Below are 6,006 nucleotides of genomic sequence, written 5' to 3'. Positions count from 1 at the left end.
GCAATGGACTTGACGGGACAGGAGGAAGGGGGTCGCTTCTGCATAAGCTCTCGTCTCAAGGCTTTAACTTTTGTTCTTTCCTCAACTGTCTCATTTTCGTTCTCTTGTCTTTATTTAGCCCTTTCTTTCTTCCTTTGTATTTTTTTTTCTTTCTTAACTGAAACGGAAGGTGATTGTGGCCCTGGGGGAAAACGCCCAGTCTTTGAAAATAGACTCCCCGAGATCTGAGTTTGAGTGCAAGGCCACTGCCTGGTTTTTTAAACTTCTCCAGCCTTGTGTATCTTACCCATAAGATGTGCATAACCTAACGCACAGTGCCTGGTGCGTTATAGCAGACCCCCAAGAAGTACCTATTCATAGTTTTGTTATAATTATCATCAGCAGTTCCTGCCATGTTAGCGTCATAAGAAAGGCATTAACAACCAAGCATGAACAACTGGAACTCTCAAGTGGGCTATCCTTTCTGAAGTAACCGGGCAAAATGTGGCAAGAGCCCTGAAAAGGGGCATACTTCCAGGAAATGTATTTCAATGAAAAACAAGCGTGAACCAGATGTTTATTGCAGAATTATTTTAAAAGATGAAAACTAGAAACAACCTAAAGTGCCCCACAGAAATGGCTAAGTCAATTGGGCGATATTAATATTGTGGATAATATTGCCATGTTATCCATATGGAAGAATCAAAATGGCATAGAAGATCATTAACTTGAACAAATACATCCTGGGTGCCTACTTTGTGCCTAGCGTTATTCTGTAGCTGCCCTGTCCATTATGGTATCCCTACATGTGGCTGTGAGAACTTGAACTGTGGTAGTCTGAACTGAGAAGTGCTGGAAGGGTAAATTACACACTGGATTTTGAAGAATTTGTATGAGAAAAAGAATGTTAAATATCTCAATTTCTTTATAGTGATAACACCTTAGGGAAGGACTAATTAGGTTAGATAAAAGATTCAAATTAATTTCGTTTTTATCTTTTCACTTTATGTGTGGCTACTAGAACTTTTAAAGTTAATTTGTGTGCATGCCTTATACTTCTGTTAAACAGTGGTATGCTATTTACTGGATATACATGGGTAAACAAGCCAGTTTTTCACCTCATAAAATTAAGTCTATTGGGTAGGGCATAGATAATATGCAGAGAAATATAATTATATATCATGGTATATGACGATTATAGCAGGGTAAGTTACCAGAAAGTATGTGCAAATTGAGGGATTATTTTAGACAACATTCCTCCTCCACTGTTTAGAAAATGGACATGGTAGAAAATGAGATATGAATGGATAGAAAGAGGGGATGGTAGGAGTGCGGTGCCTTCTGGGAAAAGTCAGATTTGGATTGAGGCAGATAAGTCAAGTGGGGCCTGGTGGAATCTCTGCCTCAGGGAAGAAACCAACATTAAGAGAGGAAGGAAAGAGGAGAAGTGTAAGATAGGGAAAAAGCTGAAAGGGTCTCTGGGAAAGGCAGGCCTGGAGTAGATATGTTTCAGGTAGTGCAGTTTCTGGAATACAATGAATGATGGGAAGAGAAAGAGAGAGAAAGAGACAGAATACCATGGTATTAGGACATATTTTTGCTGCTGTCACAGAGACCCAGAAGATAAGTGACTCAGATAATTGAGAAGTGTATTTCTGTCTCAGCAGACTGGATGTAGAGTCCATGATCTGGAAGCTTCACAGGACTAAGAACTCAAATTCCGCTTGTCTGTAGCTCTACCCTCCCTGCTTTCTTGCCTTGGGCCACATGGTCCAAGGTGGTACACCACTGCACCTTTCTTCCAGTCATTGAGAAGGGGGAAAAAGGGAAGACAGGTCTATGTCCCTTCTCTCTAGGGTAAGGTTTCTCAACCTTGGCACTATTCACATTTGGAGTTGGATAATTCTGTTTTCTGGGGGCTGCCTTGTGCATTGTAGGAAGTTTAGCAGCAGCCCTGGCTTCCACCCACCAGATGCCAGTAGCATGCCCCAGTTGTGACAACCAAAAATGTCCCCAGATATTGCAAAATGTCCACTAGGGGACACTGCTTTAAAGGTACTACCCAGAAGTGGCCCTCAACACTTCTGCTCACATCCCACTAACGGCCTGAACTTCATTACTCAGCCATCCTAAGGGTAAAAGAGTCTTGGAATTGGCTGTTTTGCAGGTGGCCAGGTGCCCAGCTACAAGCTGGCTGAAGAAGAAGATTATTCCATGCCCTTCTTGCTACCCGGAGGGGAAATTTTGCAGTTGCTTGAGGAAGTGACCCTGTTCTTTTTATCTTCCAGGCTGAGTTTTAGTCATTATTCATTTAAAATCACTTGCATAAAAATACTGGTGGCAGGGAACACTAAGCACCTTAAAAAAATGACTTTCCTATTTGAAAAGAAAAGGCATTGCTTCTCCAGAGGGTTGGTCAGGGGGAGAAACTGAATTCTGAAATGGAGTCTAGAGGAGCTTGGATTTTTCATTTAGGTTTTACCGCCATCTGGTGGAAATTTATAAATGCCACCATTCCCATCCTCTTCTCTGGTATTTTATTTGTCCCAGGCATAAACTTCACATTTTAAAATAATTTTTAAATGAGTTGTAGCACAACTTTAAAGGGTCCCATCAGGTGAGGAACTATTTAGTGCATGATTTCTCTCTTTTGACACATTTGGTATTTGAGGTTGGGTAATACCTTGGGGACTATTGTGTGCATTGTAGGATGTTTAGAAGCATCCATGGCCTCTATCCACTGGATGCGTCCCCTGCTCCCATTTATGACAACCAAGAATATTTCCAGACATTGTCAAATGTCCCTGGAGTGAAGAGGGGGGAAATTGCCCTGGATGAGAACAACAACTTTAAGCAAGTCATCTAAAATCCCACGGTCTGTTAAGGCCATATGTCATAGTAGTCTCATATATCCTGTTGTGGTTTCTGGTGTGTCTGGGAAGAATGGAGAGATAGTGCCAGGAGGAAATGCTCCACAGGACACGTCTTCTTGTTTATGCTTTGTAGAACTCTGCTTCTACTTATCCCAGCCATAGGAGATGGGATTGATGGAAGGATACCAAAAGGCGTGGTGAGAAAATATAGAGTTTCTTTAAATCCCCCACGGTAAGGAAATCTACAGAGGCCATTACCTAACACAGGAAGTAGCCCAGAATAATCCCAGACTATGTTATCTGGCCCTAAAGTTCCCCTTAGAGATGTACAGGTGTCAGGTGTAGATAATCCTGCCATGTGTGGGAAGCCATAGCTCATCTCACAGGATTTTTTGGAACTCTTTCCTCCTGACCCATCTGCCACCTGAGCATTGTGGACAAACTGTGTGGGAACCAGACCCCTTGCCTGAAAAGTAAGTGGTGCTAAACCACCTGCAAACAGTCCTGAATTCTTTCTTCGGAGCTGGTTCAAGGAATGAGCAATTTCCCAGGAGTACCCCCTAGCACCCCCAGCTTCAGGCCCCTCTCAGGTCCTTTCCTACAATTTCTATTTGATTTCACCTTCTTCTCAAGCCTGTACCCCACCGGTCAGACACCGCCCCCCACTTCTTTCAGTGGATGACCTCACCTCCTACTGATAAAATCAAGATGGCCAGTCATAGATTTCATCACTTCAAAATGTATCACTATCTGAACTCTGAACTCAGCATGCCTCTTGGCTTAGAGGAAGAGATATCTTTGATTCTTCCCAAGTCAACCTAGTCATGTTGTTCTCTGGATGCAATCCCACAACCTCACGGGCACCTTGCTCCTCAGTTATGTGCCTCTCACATCATCGCCTTTCTCTCTCTGGCCCCTTCCCCATTAGCATCAAACTTGCTCAGGTTCTCTGATCTTTAAAATCATTTGGGTTGATTGTCACCCCCCTCTCCTTTCTAATCTATCTCTTTACCTCTCTTTTTAGTTATATGTCTATAACAAGTGAAATACCTTTATTTCTTCGTCTACTTTTCATTTACCTCACAGCCGTTTCTCTTTGGGTACATGCATTCTAGTACAACTGTCTCACCAGTGTTACCACTTTCTTTTTCTATCTGCTATCATTTGGCCTCTCTGCAGTAATTAATACCATTGGTCATGCCCTTTTTTTTGAATTTACAACATTTTCTCTTCACAGACTGTAAAAGTAACATATACTTCATGCAAACAAAACAAAGCAAACACACACACACACACACACACACACACACACACACACACACACGAACAAAACACAAATCTTGAAAAATTCAGGCATTTGAACACAAAGGAAAACAACAAGAATCACTTATAAGAGTATTACTTTAAAATAACCTCTGTATATTCTTCCAGTTTTGTTTATGCTAATAAATTTATAGATGTACATACTACTTTGCCTCTCTCGTATACATGTATAAAACCGAATGGTTTCTTCTAGATGCTATTGTGTAACTTCCCCAGTGAGCCGACTCTGTGATAGAATTTAGGGTGCAGGATGTTTGGTACAGAATGATTTTGGGACCAATACCTATGAAAGAGAAGGGAAAAAGCAGGATTTGGTAGAACAGGGTTCCTCCACCGTTGCATGTTGACATTTTAGACTGGGTGATACTTTGTTGTGGGGGTTGTCCTGTGCATCATGGGATGTTTAGCAGCAGCTCTGGCCTCCACCTTCTAGATGCCAGTAGTATCAACACACATAGACCTCCCTCCCTTCTGGTTGTAAGGACCAACATTCTACAGACAATGCCAAATATCCCTGGGGTGGGGTGGGGGAGCAAATTGATCCCAAAACTACTGGGTTAGAGAGAAAGGCCGAGCTCAGATGTGTGCCTGACTGCTTTGGTGGACCCCAGCTGATTTCAGGAGCTAGAATGTGTCTTCCCAGTTGTAGAAAGTAGAGATGGCAGGGCCTTTGTTCTCTGGCACGGATCAGTCATTGGATGTGGGCCCTTGGAAAGGTGCATGGTAGTGGGTGAGGTGGCTCTCTGTGACTAGAGCAACAAGTCCATCATTGAAGGGGGACCTGGGGCACCCCAGTGTTCACATGAGACTTGAGAACATGTCTTATTTGGTTGTGTATCATCAAAATACAGTATGCTACAGGAGAATAAATACTGGTTAACTAATGAAACAAAATGAGAAAATACTTGGGGTTATTTGGGTTTTTGCAAATTTAAATACTGTTATGAAAGTTTTCATTATACATTTTATTGATATGTGGGAACTCCCAAGAGATTAGTTCACATTTATACTATTATATTGAGTTATGAGTTTTTTTTTTTAAAGTAACAAGTTACTCGGCTGATAACACTAAACAGTATTGAGCTAATCTTTAACAACGGTTTGAATCTTCTATAGATTAAGTACTTTATTAGCAATTTAAAAAGAGAATTAAGAGGTCAGTGTGGGATAAATCCAACTCATTTTTGAAATATTACCCTGAATTCAAGTATTGATTTTTTACTTTAAATAGGAATGATTATAAAGCACTATATTGTATCTGTGTATAACCTCACAAAATAGTACTCATCTTCATCCAGCAGAGGGCACAGTTATACCTATTGATGGAACAATACTTTTACAGTTACAAGGAAGTACGTTGATCTCAGTCACATGCTGTGGTGACATGTCACTTAAATGTAAATAAGTCTAACTATACACCTAAAGTTGAATAATGCATTGTTTGTAGACAATATTTCACTACTGCATTTTCAACTCTGTTCTTTCACATTGTTTTTTGTTACTACATCTTCAACAAAAGCAGAATTAGTTCAACATTAATCTCTAATAATGCTGTCAATTTCAACTGGCTAAAATTGTTTGAGGCCAACAACGTGTAAGGTTTTTTAGAGCATAATTTTGCATATGGTATGTTTTATGTCTTTATAAGATACTGTATGTGTCATTGACACAGAAATAAAGCACAACTGCATATGCTGTGCTTGTCACCCTTCTAGACTAAGAAAAATCAGGTTAATAGTGCCTCCTTATATTGTCAGATTTTTCTTGGCATGGATTTTGCACATGATGAGCTCACATAGTGAAGTGGATGAACTCCTGTTCTAGGGATGAA

Source organism: Carlito syrichta, unplaced genomic scaffold (genome assembly GCF_000164805.1).
Source record: "Carlito syrichta isolate Samal-C Ts95f unplaced genomic scaffold, Tarsius_syrichta-2.0.1 Scaffold71963, whole genome shotgun sequence".
Classification (NCBI taxonomy): Eukaryota; Metazoa; Chordata; class Mammalia; order Primates; family Tarsiidae; genus Carlito; species Carlito syrichta.
Note: the sequence above shows the minus strand (reverse complement) of the source record.